The sequence below is a fragment of the Oryx dammah genome, unplaced genomic scaffold (genome assembly GCF_014754425.2).
Source record: "Oryx dammah isolate SB20612 unplaced genomic scaffold, SCBI_Odam_1.1 HiC_scaffold_3, whole genome shotgun sequence".
Lineage (NCBI taxonomy): Eukaryota > Metazoa > Chordata > Mammalia > Artiodactyla > Bovidae > Oryx > Oryx dammah.
The window spans coordinates 95,922,320-95,938,096 of record NW_024070187.1 but is presented as its reverse complement, the minus strand read 5'-3'; the positions used below and the strand labels follow the sequence as shown (position 1 = coordinate 95,938,096).

Here is a 15,777-nt window from a genome sequence, read left to right as displayed (position 1 = left end):
GACTTCCCTGGTGGTCCAGTGGCTGAGACTCTGCACTCCCAAGGCAGGGGCCTGGGGTTTGGTCCCTGATCTGCCTTCCCAGGTGGCACTAGTGATAAAGAACCCACTTACCAATGCAGGAGACATAGAGACATGGGTTCAATCCCTGGGTTGGAAAAGATCCCCTGGAGGAGGGCATGGCAACCCACTCCAGTATTCTTGCTTGGAGAATCCCATGGGCAGAGAAGCATGGTGGGCTGCAGTCCACAGGGTCACACAGAGTTGGACACGGCTGAGGAGACTTAGCATGCATGCAGGGAACTAGATCCCGCATGCTGCAAGTAAGAGTTCATATGCAGCAACTGGAGATCCCGTCACTTGCCTTAAGGAAGGTTGAAAATCCCACCGGTGGTGACTAAGATCCAGCACAGCCATATAAATAAAGACCGAGGCATGAAGGTGGTTTTCTGATCCTTTGGCCACTCTGCCAGAAAGAAGGGAGGAGCTCTTCCTCAGAGTTGTGGAAGCTGAGATTAGACACAAATCCTTGGATTCTGATTCTGTTGAAAAATTACAGAACTTTGAAAGTGTTATCATTACATACTTTGTCATGGTAACAACTAGAAATAAATTCCAAGTTAAAAGGGTAGGGGAACAGTATAGTAAATTGTAGTTTATCCATTTAGTGGATAATTTTTATTTACCTGGTGGCTCAGATGGTAAAGAATCTGCCCCTGCCTTTGATCCTGGGTTAGGAAGATCCCCTGGAGGAGGGCATGGCAACCCACTCCAGTATTCTTGTCTGGAGAATCCCCATGGACAGAGACGCCTGGTGGGCTACAGTCCATGGGGTTGCAAAGAGTTGGACACGACTGGAGAAACTAAGCATGCACCCATATTTAAAAATTCAGACAACAGCAATAAGGTATTCCTGCCTAAGGTGATACAGCTGTCTCTTAGTCCATTGGAAGCATACTCTCTCCCCAGAAAAGGGAGACCTAGCCTCCTTTCAGTTCATGTACCTGCTTCTGGGGGATGTTTTGTGTCTCTTCCCCTTCCCTGGGTCAGGAAGATTCCCTGGAGAAGGGAATGGCAACCCACTCCAGTGTTCTTGCCTGGAGAATTCTATGGGTAGAGGAGCCTGGTGGGCTATAGTCCATGGGGTTGCAAAGAGTTGGACACGACTGAACGACTAACACTTTCACTTTTTCACCCCCACCTTATTGGACCAAACTTATAGAACTATGTTAATCATCATTCTTGGTCAGTACACACTTTCATCTTTGCTTCTAAGTGATGTTCAGACTCTCCCTCCCCCTCCGCCCCACCTGGCATGCAGGGTCTTAGTTCCCTGACCAGGGATTGAACCTGTGCCACCTGAATTGGGAGTGAGAAGTCTTAACCACTGGACCACCAGGAAAGTCCCTCAAACCTCCTTTAATTCTGTCAGAATCCCAATTTGATATCCTGTAACCTTTATAATCCTACAAAACTACATTATAAAGTTTGTTACATCCACCATATCTTGTATAAAATAAGGAAAAGGTCGATGGAAAATTGTGTCAATAAAAAAGTAAGGAAAAATATCTGTACAGCTACTATAATCCTCATTTACGTACCTGAGTATAATGTTAGAGTTGGCATTTATAACTTCCTTTTCCCCCCTACCCATTCCATATTCCCTTTGCTTTCAGCAAACACCTCAGTGGTTGTGATTTTTTTAATCTGGTGATTGACTCAAACATCCATCCCTGTTGAGTGTGAGCTTTTGGTTGACCTGAGTATCCTGGGGGGCTAAGTCTTCTATTAATTTTTATCAACAGAGAAGGCAGCACTGTGGGTTCCAGACTTCATCTTCTGCAGCCCCTATGTTGTAGCCAGCATCACATGTTTCTCATCCCAGAACACGGTAGGTCTGTGTCTTCAGCCTCTCCTTGTCACTAGATTTTCTTTTTTCTGGGTTACAGATATGCTTATGTTATTTTTTTTTTTTAATTTTGACTGCACAGCCTCTTCATTACCGTGTGCAGACTTTCTGTAGCTGTGGTATGCAGCTTTCTCTTTTGCAGCACGCGAGCTCAGTTACCCTGAGGCATGTGGGCTATTAGTTCCCCTACATTGGAAGGTGGATTCTTAACCACTGGGCTGCCAGAGAAGTCACACTTACTTTATTTTTGAGCGTAGCTATACCTTTGGCTCGCTTGCCAATGTGGGAGACATGAGATGTGAGTTCTCTCTCTGGGTTGGGAAGCTCCCCCAGAGGAGGGCATGGCAACCCACTTCAGTATTCTTTCCTGGAGAATTCCATGGACTGAGGAGCCTCGTGGGCTATAGTCCATGGGGTCACACAGAGTGGGACGTGACTGAGTGACTTGACACACGTACTTTTGAAAGATTAAACTTTTCCCTGGTGGCTCAGGGGTTAAGAATCTGCCAGCAGTGCCAGAGATGCAGCAGACTCTGGTTCAATTTCAGCATCAGGAACATCCCCTGGAGAAGAAAATGGCTATGCACTCTAATATTCTTTTTTTTCAAACATTCAAATTTATTAATGTAAATCTCCATTTTAAGTTGTGTACATGTTGGATCAGTAAAAATTCTCAGTGAAGCACTGCATCTTCCAAAGGACAAGCGTTTTACGGATGAGTATTCATTTGGTTCCCATGCTGAAAGATATCTCTGCTAAGTTCCTTATGTATTTCTTTTTTAAAAATCTTTTTATTTTTTAATTGTTTTAATTGGAGACTAATTACTTTACAGTATTGTAGTGGTTTTTGCCATACCTTGACATGAGTCAGCTGTGGGTGCACATGTGGGTCCCCCATCCTGAACCCTTCTCCCTCTTCCCTCCCCATCCCATCCCTCAGTGTTGTCCCAGTGTACCGGCTTTAAATTCCATTTCATGCATCGAACATGGACTGGTGATCTATTTCACATATGGTAATATACATGTTTCACTGCCATTCTCTCAAATCATCCCACTCTCGCCTTCTCCCACAGAGTCCAAAAGTCTGTTCTTCATATCTGTGTCTCTTTTTCTGTCTCACATATAGGGTCATCATTACCATCTTTTTAAATTCCATGTATATGCATTAATATACTGTATTGGTGTTTTTCTTTCTGGCTTACTTCACTCTGTATAATAGGCTCCAGTTTCATCCACCTCATTAGAACTGATTCAAATGCATTCTTTTTAATGGCTGAGTAATATTCCATTGTGTATATGTACCACAGCTTTCTTATCCATGTGTCTGCTGATGGACATCTACGTTGCTTCCATGTCCTAGCTGTTGTCAACAGTGCTGCGATAAACATTGGGATACACGTGTCTTTTTCAGTTCTTGGTGTGTATGCCCAGCAGTGGGATTGCTGGGTCATATGGCAGTTCTATTTCCAGTTTTTAAAGGAATCTCCACACTGTTCTCCATCCACTCCAATATTCTTGCCTGAAAAATTCCATGGACAGAGGAGCCTGGTGGGCTATGGTCCATAGGATCACAAAGAGTTGGACATGACTGAAGTGACTGAACACACACACTTATGCTCTTGGAAAGGAGGTGAGAATGGGCTTGACTCTGCTCTACCACACTGATGGACTGTGGCACCCACCCTGACTCCCCCCTTTCAGGGCTGGCACACCCAGGCTGTGAGTGCTGGGCATATGGGCTGCCAAAAGCTCACAGCTGTGTCCTTTACTATGAGGGGACCTCCGCTGCAGGGATCTGCCTTGCCCAAAGATATACCTGTTCCTGGCTGGGGTGGGGGGTATAAAAGCCCACCTCCTTTGCCTCAACCTGGAGCAGCTATTGCAACTCCTGCTCTTCGTGGGATTGGCTGAGGTCTTAGTGGCAACTGCATGGCAGTCGGCCCCTCCTTCTGCCTAGACCTGCCCTCTTCGTCTCTGTACAGGTGACATCTCTCCCAAGGACACACCCCAATTAGCCCCCTGTACTCAGCTCTACACCTCAGACACTATTTGGGAGCTCTGAGACAGACTGGAAGTTCACCAGAGAAAATATTCAAATCTGTGCTTTGACTAGTATGGTGGACATATATTAAATGTTTTCCTGGCAAGCCTTCTCTTTTCTCTAATTGGTCTTCTTCCTTTTGGAAATTGTCATTCCCTGTGACCCCAGTCACATTGTTTATTACAAGATCTATATGTAACTCTACTTTTTATAATTCCTCTTTCAGCTTTGTCTAGTCCAAACTAGAAATTCTGCTTCTTGCAACCAAATGTTCTAAGCTGGTTCACTGGGATAAAGCACTATTTTTATAAACCAGCAGATGAATAGGCTTGGTTTACCATATTAACCTACAGCAGGTCAGCAAAGGGCAGTTTTTAAGACAATATAGATGAATTAATATAAAATATTTATATTTTTTCCTTAGCATGAAAATAGTGCATAATTGTTGTAGAAAACTTTGAAAGTAGAAGGGAGAAAAAAAATGCCCTTCATTTCACTGCCTAGAAGTAGTTATTATTACTGCTTATTATTAATTTTTCTATATCCTTCTAGTCTTTTGTCTAAGATTATATGTTTATGTATATCTATTTTCTTTGAGAATAGTGGGATCATACAATTGGTAAATTGCTTTAAAATAATTTTAATGTATTATAAACAAATTTCATGTCATTAAGTACTCTTCCACCATGTTCTTTTATTTAATTTATTTTTAAAACTATAGTTGATTTACAGTGTTATGTTAGTTTTAGGTATAGAGCAAAGTGATTCAGTTATTTTTTCAGATTATATTCTATTATAGGTTATTATAAGATATTGAATATAAAATTCCCTGTGCAGTGCAGTAAATCCTTATTGCTTACCTATTTTATGAATTGGTGGTAGTGCTCAGTTTCTCAATCATGTCCAGCTCTTGCAACTCCATGGACTGTATAGCCCAGAAGGATCCTCTGTCCATGGAATTTTCCAGGCAAGAATATTGGAGTAAAAAAAAAAAAAGAATATTGGAATATGTTGCCATTTTATGAATAGTGATTTGTATTTGTTAATTCCATACTCCTAATTCTCACCACCCCCCCCACCCCACCATGTACTTTTAAATTGCTGTATACTACTGTCCTGGTGTGCTGCCGTTCATTGAGTTGCAAGGAGTCGAACATGATTGAGTGACTGAACAACAACAGTAACAACAACATCTCAACTGCATAGTTGTATCATAATTTATTGACTCAAACTTAAATTTAGGTTGTTTCCAAGTTATTGCTGTCATTAGTGATATAGTGAATGAGATCTTAAGATGAATTTTTGAACACAGTTCTCAGAAATGTAATTGGTGAATTAAAATATTGATAGATTTTAACACCTTTAACATGAATTACTAAACTGATTTCTAAAATATGATATTACCATACAGTTGAGAGGGTATGAGCAGGGTATGAGAGTATATTGCTCTAACATGGGGTTGTTTTCTTAAAAGAATTTTGACAATTTAATAGGCAAAATGATGCTTTCTTCCTTATCTCATATTTCTTTAATTACCAATAGATGAATGTGTCTTCATATGTTTATCACCTCTATATGTGCATGGATATATGTATGTAGATACAGCACATATACATATGGTGTGTATGTATGTGTCAGTGTGTGAATTGCCTATTATGTCCTTGGCTTAAATTTTTTGTGATATGTTGACATTTTTCTGTACAATGCAAATATCTTTTCCAGTTTGTCATTTGCCTTTTACTTTTGTTCATAGCATCTTTTTATGTATACAGTCAATTTAATAATTGTTTCTTTTGTGGCTTTTGTTTTGCATGGGAAGGCCTTCCTCAGCCCTATGGAATAGGGCCTTTGATGGGAGGTGGGGGTCCTCTGCGGCGAGGGGCAAAAGGGAGTAGACGGAAAGGTTGATTGAGCCTGCGGCTAGCTCCACAATCCCAACAAAGGCTTTGGAATTGCGCCTTCTACCTCCTTAATTTTACAGATGAAGAAGCAGAGGTCCAGGGAGAATAAGAAATAAGATTGAAGTCGAAGATTACAAAGTCTCCTAATACCAGCATTATCCATAAAGGGATATATTACATTTTTATGAGAAATAATTAATTTAGTGTGGGTGAAAAGCAAAAAAAAAACAAAACGAAACAATCCTTTTGCATTCTTTCCTATATTCTGATGTTGGTCATAACATTGACATAAAGAATTTAAAATGCCCCTGAAAGCTGATTACATCTTCACATGTAGAATTGATGGTTCTAATTTCTTTTTATTGATTGTGTAGCATATTATAAAAGCTGTATGGATGTCATGGTGCTTACCCAAAGCAAACTCACCAGAGCAATCATCATCCATCTATAATTGTTAACAGTGTCTACAAATTAAACTGGAGCGACTTGAAACTGAAGAGGAAGAACAGGCTATATAGTATTCAATATATAGCACTTTGTCTTGTTGGCACAAGGAGTAGAAACAAACAGCAAATAATTCCAGAAGCACGCTTTGCATCTATGAGGTGGAATATTAACTAATCTAGAAGGCTGCCAGATTTAAAAAATAAAAATATCCACTTAAATTTGAGTTTCAGATAAACAGTGAATAATTTTATAGTAAGTATGTCCCACATAATGCATAGGACATACTTAACTAAAGAATTATTCACTTTGTCTGAAATTCAAAGTTAATGAACCATCCTGCATTTTATCTGGCAACCCTAGCACTCGGGACCTTTTGTTACACATAATGAAAAACGAAACCGATTGCATACACTATTTGGGGCTGGTTCGTTATCATTTCTCTTACACTAGTCAAATGAACAAGGTACTTTCAAGGAAAAGTCCACCAAGAATCTCACAGTGATGTGAAAATTAGCAGTAAGAAGCAGAGACATTGTATTAGAGTCCAAGGGCTGCCATGACAAAAAACCATAAGCTGGTGGTCCACAATGACAGAAGTTTATTGTCTCGGTTCCAGAAGCTGCAAGTCTGAAATCAAGGTGTTAGCTCTCTCTGAAATTAGTCAGGAGATCCTTACTGGCCTCTTCCTAGCTTCCGATGTATGTGTTAGTCGCTCAGTCATGTCCGACTCTCTGCAACCCCATGGACTGTAGCCTGCCAGGCTCCTCTGTTCATGGAATTCTCCAGGCAAGACTTCTGGAGTGGGTAGTCATTTCCTTCTCCAGGGGATCTTCCCGACCCAGGGATTAGAACCCGAGTCTCCATCATTGCAGGCAGATGCTTTACTATCTGAGCTTTGGGTGGTTTGCCAATAATCCTTGGTGTTTCTGGATTTGCAGCTACATCACTTTTATTTTTAAGTAATTAAAAAATTATTTATTTATTTATTTTTGGCTGAGCTGGGTCTTCGCTGTTGTGCTTTCTCTAATTGCGGCAAGTGGGGGCTATTCTCATTGTGGTGGCTTCTTTTGTTGCAGAACAGGGGCTTTAGCGTTCGCAGCCTTTAGTCGTTGTAGCGCCCAGGCTTAGTTGCCCCGAGGCATTGTGGAGTCTTCCCAGACCAGGGATCGAACCCGTATCGCCTGCATTAGCAGGCAGATTCTTTCTTTTAAAAATTTTATTTTATTCATTTTTGACTGAGCTGGGTCTTCACTGCTGCACATGGGCTTCTCTCTAGTTGCAGCAAGCAGGGGGCCGCTCTCTAGTTGTGGTGTGAGGGCTTCTCATTGCAGTGGCTTCTCTTGTTGTGGAGCACGGGCTCTCGGGTGCTTGGGTTTCAATATTTGTGGCACCTGGGCTCAATAGTTGTGGCTCCCGGGCTCTAGAGCACAGCCTCAGTATTTGTGTCTCAGGGGCTTAGTTTCCCTGAGGCATGTGGGATCTTCCCAGATCAGGGATTGAACCCATGTGCCCCTGCATTGGTAGGCAGATTCTGAACCACTGGACCACAAGGGAAGTCTGCAGCTACAGCACTTTTCTCTGCCCCCATTGTCACATGGTGTTCCCCAGTGTGTCTCTGTTTTCACATGGCATTCTCCTTGTATTAGGACACCAGTTATATTGGTTTCCTAAAGGAAACCAACCCTGAATATTCACTGGAAGGACTGATGCTGGAGCTGAAGCTCCAATACTTGGGTCACCTGATGCAAAGAGCTGACTCATTGGAAAAGACCCTGATGCTGGGAAAGATTGAAGGCAGGAGGAGAAGGAGATGACAGAGGATGAGATGGCTGGATGGCATCACCGAGTCAATGGACACGACTTTGAGCAAACTCCTGGAGACAGTGAAGGACAGGGAAGCCTGGCATGCTGCAGTCCATGGGGTTGCAGAGTTAGACACGACTTAGCAACTGAACAACAACAATGTATTGGGTTAGGACCCACTCTAAAGGTCTCATCGTGATTTGATTACATCTGTAATGACCCTATTTCTGAATAGTCACATTCACAGGTCCTGGGGTGGGGTGGTGAGGACCTCAAGATAACTTCTTGGGGGGACACAACTCAACCTACAAGTATGATCACCTAATATCTTTCATTATATATAAAAAATAGGAAAGTAACTTTAACTGTCATTTTATTATTTGCTAATTCCAAATACAGATACTAACTGGGCAATCAGCTCCCATTCAATCATTCTTCATGGGAAAGATTTTCATTTTTCAAAGAACAAGCAGAAAATTTTATTTGGGCTCCTTGAATTTACCTGTATATGTTTGGCTTGAAACCCAAAGTTGATGTTAGAGGGAGGCAGCTCTGGGGACTGCAGAAGTTTTTATTTCCCTGCACATAAGGGAAAATTTTTCTTTTAAACTTTTTATTTTGTATCGGAGTGCAGCCAGTCAACAATGTTCTGATAGTTCTAGGTGCACAGCGAAGGAACTCAGCCGTACATATGCATGCATCCCTTCTCCCCCAAACTCCCCTGCTATCCAGGCCTGCCACGTGACATTGAGCAGAGTTCCCTGTGCTCAGCAGTAGGTCCTTGTTGGTTATCCATTTCAAATATAGCAGTGTATGCATGTCCAACCCAAACTTCCTAACTATTCCTTTCCCCTTCTCTTCTGCCCTGGCAACCATAAATTCATTCTCTGTGAGTCTGTTTCTGTTTTGTAAATAAGTTCCTTTGTATCATTTCTTTTCAGATTCCGCATATAAGGGATGGTATAGGATAAGGTGAATTTTTTTTTTTTAAGCAAACTTTCCTGTGTGATAGTCAAGTGAAGAATTTTTTTTTAATAATCCCAGAGGGGCCCTTTATAAACATGTTGACTTTTATTTATTTATTTTTGACCTTTTTATTTTGTATTAGGATATAGGCAATTAACAATGTTGTGATAGTTTCAGGTGAACAGTAAAGGGCCTCAGCCATACATATACATGGGTCCGTTCTCCCCCAGACTCTCCTCCCGTCCAGGATGACATAACATTGAGCAGAGTACCCATGTGACTTTTGGTGCAATTGTCCCAGAAAGGGAGGGGGAGATGTTATAAAGCCTTCAGAAACTTTTACTTTCAAAACTGGTAGAGCATTTTTATGTTAATGTGCTTTGGAGGGGTCTTCAGACAACAACAAGGTCAGAGCAACTTCTTAGCGACAACCAGCATGTAAGGGAGAGGCTGAGCCAGCAGCAGAGGTGACTGTATAACATGTGAGTTTATGTATCAGCAACACAGAGGATAGTTAATCAAAGACTAGACCAGTTCAGTTTTCTAGTTTGGAATAAGTCAGGGAAAGAGGGCATTTGAATATACTTATTTTTAAAAAGATGATATGACAACATTAAAGAAAAATTTGAAAAAATTACCCTAATCTTAGAAGCCTTATACAAATATGTTCATTTCTGTGACTTTCCACTCCTTTAGTAATATAGTGATATACCATTTAGACTCCACCTGCAAAGCGGGTTCAATCTCTTAGTTGGGAAGATCCCCTGGAGAAGAAAATGGCAACCCGCTCCAGTATTCTTGCCTGGAGAATCCCATGGACAGAGGAGCCTGGCAGGCTACAGACCACAGGACTGCAAAGAGTTGGATATGACTGAGCTACTGAGCACACACATACCATTTTAAGATTGGTGTTTCCCCATGACAAAGCAAAGCTTATTTTTGTAAATTAAAATTTGAAAATAGAGACCACCCAACTTTAAAAGACATCTCCTACTTGGATGTGTTATGTAAAAAGATTATAGTAAAAATGTTAAGTTGTTTGACAAGATAAATAAGGTTGATCTGTTATGACAGGGACTTTGCTTGTCCTGGGGGAGGATTGACTGTCTTAAGTGCAAACTCGTGATTCAGATTTACAGATGTTTAACCTCACAAACTTAAGTCTAGATGTAAGAAATTATTGTATTTCCCAGGATTTTTAGTGTAATTTGAAGTAGGAAGAGCTGCTTTTTGAAATGGATTCACCTCTGATATGTTAATATTTTTCATGGTGTATTCTTAGGCAACTGCTATGAGTCACTAGCATTGAGTTTCTCTGACAGTTTTCATGTGGCAATCAGAGTAATGTATTTTCTTAGCTGACTCATTGGAAAAGACCTTGATGATGGGAAAGACTGAGGGCAGGAAAAGAAGGGGGTGACAGAGAATGAGATGGTTGGATGGCATCACCTACTCAATGGATATGAGTTTGAGCAAATTCGGGAGATAGTGAAGGATGGGGAAGCCTGGCATGCTGCAGTCCGTGAGGCCACAAAGAGCTGGACATGACTGAGTGACTGAACAATGTTTTCTTGGCAAATCGTGATGCAGGGGACCTTTAGATGCTAGGGTATTTCCAAGATAGGGAGGGCCTTGATAAAGTCATAGAGAAGTGATAGGGGAGCCTGTTTGCATCTCTTCTTGGCCACATTTTATTATTATTATTATTGTTATTATTTTGGCCTTGCTGTGCAGCATGTGGAATCTTAGTCCCTGACCAGGGATCAAACCTGTGTCCCCTGCACTGGAATTGTGGAGTCTTAACCACTGGACCACCGGGGAAGTTTCAGTCACATTTTAAAGCTGAACCATTGGTTGGCTCAACCCCCTCCCATCACTCACTTCCTCTGCTTTACCTTTTCTGGTGCCTCAAAGCTAGTGCCACAGAAGCCACTTATGTATCCACCCCACCCTTGCCCAAGTTCAGAGTCAGTCCCCTCCCTGAGACAGGACAGGCGCTGTGTCAGATCGCTTACTCTCTGTTTAGCACTAGTCATTTTCCTAAACCTGAGACGTGAGGCCTCTCGGAGGCCCCTGCCCTACTCTCTGGTTCTCTTTTGTTGTCAGCTCAGGTTTCATGCTTCAGTGACTACTCGGCTCCTACACGCTTTTCTTCTCCATCCTGTGTGTGCAGTCACCTGGTCTGACTGTCAGCTTTGGTGCCTGTTAGCTTGTCTTGTTCTTGCCAAGCCTTCTCCCCAGAGCCAGGATGGGTAACCTAAGCTCTGCTTCCAGGGCTGGGTAGCATAAGCTCTGCTTTGCCCTGGAGAAATGTTATCATGTCATTCTGAAGTCTTTCTTGATCCTGGATTTACAGCTTCTGTTCTCCACCCACACGCTGAGTAGCCTCCTGCAATCTTTTCTTTTACACAATTTTTATTTATTTATTTGTTTGTTTATTGTTGTCTGTGCTGGGTCTTTGTGGTGGCGCACAGGCTTTCTCTAATTGCAGAGTGGGGTCTACTCTCTAGTTGTGGTGCCAAGGCTTCTGCTTGTGGTGTCTTGTTGCAGCTAGAAGGCTCTAGAGCACCCAGGGCTTTAGTAATTGTAGTGCATGTGGGCTTAGTTGCCCCACGACATATGGGATCTTAGTTCCTGTTCCAGGGATCTAACCCATGTCCCCTGCTTCGGCAGGTGGATTCTTGACCACTGGACCATCAGGGAAGTCCCACTGCAATCTTCTCTTTAACTGCCTTGATGGAGCTTTGTTTCAGCCACTGATGTTCATTCCATTGTATCCAGCCCATGTTCCTTTGCAGACCGGGTCTGTTTCAGGCAACCATCCTAATCTGAGACATATCTGAGACATGTTCTGAGACATATCTGTGGTATCCTTAATCCCTTTCCTTCCTGCTGAGAGACTCCATCTGTCTGATAATTGAGTTCTGAGACAACAAGATGGGCTCACTGCTTCTGAACCATTTGTGGATTTTTGTCTTGAGATATTGAGTCTCTCCGAGTTCTTTCCATTTCTGTATTACCTGTTCAGACTTGTGGTGGAGACAGCTTATAGCACATGCAGAAAGCTTTTGTTAATTGAATGCATGACTGATTGAATGAATGAGTGAATGAACGAACAACCCATTGAGAATCATTCAGCTGAAAAATTCAGTGCTCAGGTAGGATTTTAACCAGCAGTCACTCACAGTAGACAGTGGAAGAGCTGGAATTCAAAACAACTTCTGCTTGGCTTCAATGCCCATAGGAAAATGCCAAAAGTGACAGCTAATTGATGTAGTGGAAGAAATACTCCTAATTTTCTCCCTAGCTAGGGAGCATTTCAACAGCTCAAGAGGATGCGTTGATAGGTTTTAACCTTTTTACATGGCTTCTGATTTTATTGATTGCATCTTGGAACATTGACTGTGAAGTATTGGGCTTCTGCGCTATCGGTGATTATGTTGGAGAAATGGCAGTTGTTTCATGTATGAGCAACCCAAGCAGTGTGTCATGCTTCTGTGATGGCAGTGAAAGAAAGGGTTCTCTTGAGAGATGCCTGGGAGGAGAATAGCACCCAGTGGGGTTCGAGACTTGCTTAGTCCTCTGGTTATGTTGTAACATGTGGCAAACATGTTCCCAAACAGTAATTCTGATGTTTTGTTACCATATCTCAGGGCAGACCTGGAACAAGGATGTTTCTTTTATCCTAAGGAGGTTTTAGGAAGGTGTTTGAAAGCTCCTGTGTACGCCCCAGTGCTTGAGATACTCTGTGCAGAGGCTCGGAATCTGTTCTTTTTTTATTTGGCTGCGCTGTGTCTTAGTTGCAGCATGTGGGATCCTCGTTGGGGCATGAAATTAAAAGACACTTGCTCCTTGGAAGTAAAGCTATGACAAACCTAGATAGCACATTAAAAAGCAGAGACATGACTTTGCCAACAAAGGTCCGTCTAGTCAAAGCTATGGTTTTTCCAGTAATCATGTACGGATGTGAGAGTTGGACCGAAGAATTAATACTTTGGAACTGTGGTGCTGGAGAAGACTCTTGAGAGTCCCTTGGACAGCAAGGAGATTGAACTAGTCAATCCTAAAGGAAATCAAGCTTGAAATTTATTGGAAGGACTGATGTTGAAGCTCCAATACTTTGGCTACTTGTTGCAAAAGAGCCAACTCATTAGAAAAGACCCTGATGCTGGGTCTTTTGATTGAAGACAACATTTTTTTTTGATTGAAGGCAAAAGAAGAAGGGGGAGGCAGAGAATGAGATAGTTAGATAGATAGCATCACCAGCTCAATGGACATGAGTTTGAGCCAACTCTAGGAGAGAGTGAAGGATAGGGAAGCCTAGCGCACTGCAGTTCGTGGGGTTGCAAAGAGTCGGACATGGCTTAGCAACTGAGCAACAACAACAACGTGAGATCTTTTAGTTGTGGCATGTGGGATCTAGTTTCCTGACCAGGAATTGAACCTGGGTCCTCTGCATTGAGAGTGCGGCGTCTTAACCACTGGACCCCCAAGGACGTCCCTCATAATCTGTTCTGCATGAGTGTATGTGTGTTTGTGTGAGTGTGTGTTTGTGTGTGTATTGAAATTCTGTTTTGTTTTATTTTGGTACCATAGATCTTTCTGGCAGTCAGAAGAATGTTCTTGAATGCATAAAATGAAATTATGAAATTACATAATATATAACAATCTTTCTTGAAATCCAGCAGCATCCTGATGTAGTAGTAACTGCTGTAATTTTGAAGTAGTGGTGGGTACAAGTGATATGACAAGAAGTCAGCAACAAGGTGATAGGCTAGGAAAACATCTGGGATTTCTGACAAATTCCTAGATGTTTCTAATATTACTGTGGTTCATGCTCTATATTATAATGGAAGGAAACCCAAGGTACAGGTTTGTGTGTGTGGGAAGATAATTATTTCCAACCCAAGTTCACAATGCCTTGATGAAGAACCCCTTCTCTTTGGGTGGGAGTGCAAACTGGCTGTAAATCCGCCACTACAAACCCAGTCACCCAGGCCTCCTCACAGGTTGCAGAGGGATCCATAAGGCAACTGCTATACGACAGTTGAACCAGACTCATCACGCCATCTCTTTATGCATCCTTTTTTTTCTGTCACTGAACCAGATATGTTGGCTCCATCTTTACCCAGAGGTTAAACGTAGTGATCTATGTCAAATAAAATATGTCACATGCCTTCAGGTCCTTAGAAGCAAAGTCAGTATTTAGTAGGTGTAATTTCATCTAGATAAATATAGGGAAAATTAAATGGGAGAGATTAGTTTTCATTATTCATGATTCTATCTTTACCCAGTTTTTTTCTTTGATCCCCTTCCTAATAAATATTGCTTCATGATGATCTTTTCCAGGATCTTAATGAAAACAAAGTAGCTCATCTCAATTACTCCTTTATTAAAATGTGATTTCTTATCACATTATTATTAATAATTAAAATTTTCTTTGTTAGTTGAAAGATACTGGAAAAAACCCAATAAAGCCAATAAAAGGGAAAAAAGAATCACTTTCAATTCCTCAACTCTTTTGGGGAGCTACCTAAAACAGAAATGAATGTCATCCTGTTCTCTGAACCCCTACTCCACAAGATAAATAGAGTTTATAGTGGGGGTTTAAACATTTTTTTTCAACTTTTTCTAGCCTTATCCATGTGTATGTGTGCATGTGGGTGTGCATTTGTGTTTCTGCATGTATGTGTGTTTTTTTGGTCACTGGCATCAGCTGTGGTAGTGCTTTCTATCTGGGTTGCTGTTCCATTCCTTTTCTTTGGCAAGATCAGTGTTTCTAGAGATGGTTCTTCTATTTTACATGGTCCTTGGGGTTGGTCATGGAGCACTGCTCACCTTTGATATATAGAGGTGAAAATTGAGACCTGAGCATGATTGGCTATTGGGATTGATCAGTTAGGAACAGAGATTTGTAGGGTATTGATCCAGGTTGGTTCACTTTCAGCAGTCTTTCAACACCTGCTTCCTTTTCCTTTGGTATTGAGTTTGGAATGCTAAAATTTCCCGGATCTCTTTGCGGTGGGTGTGGAACGTGATGTTATTCAGCCAGTGAAAAGGAAACGAGAAATCTGCAGAGGGTTTGGGGGAACCTTTGCTTTCCTGATACAAGTGCTGTTTCTTTCTTCTCCGCCTGTCCCCAGAGATGCATTAGCTTGAGCACCAGTTGCCACATAGGGAGCACAAGGCAGGCTGGAGATAACTGCATAACTTTGAAGGAGGCCAGCAGATGCCTACTCTGGACACTTATTGTGATGTGCGGGAAAACCTCAAAACTTTTATGTGTTGAAACTAACATTAATTGGGTTTTCTGTTCAGTTCAGTTCAGTTCAGTCGCTCAGTCATGTCTGACTCTTTGTGACCCCATGAACCGCAGCATGCCAGGCCTCCCTATCACCAACTCCCAGAGTCTACCCAAACTCAAGTCCATTGAGTTGGTGATGCCATCCAACCATCTCATCCTCTGTCGTCCCCTTCTCCTTCCGCCCTCAATCTTTCCCAACATCAGGGTCTTTTCAAATGAGTCAGCTTTTCACATCAGGTGGCCAAAGTATTGGAGTTTCAGCTTCAACATTAGTCCTTACAATGATTTAGTCCTTACATTAGTCCTTACATTCAGGACTGATCTCCTTTAGGATGGACTGGTTGGATCTCTTTGCAGTCCAAGGGACTCTCAAGAGTCTTCCCCAACACCACAGTTCAAAAGCGTCAAT

General features: G+C 41.9%; 1 non-coding gene across 1 annotated transcript; it reads right to left on the bottom strand.

The window, feature by feature from the left end:
• Positions 1 to 13,487: 13,487 nt before the first annotated feature.
• Positions 13,488 to 13,560, bottom strand: TRNAE-CUC. Its single transcript has one exon. It is a non-coding gene; the product is annotated as a tRNA-Glu (tRNA).
• Between the last annotated feature and the right edge of the window lie 2,217 nt (positions 13,561 to 15,777).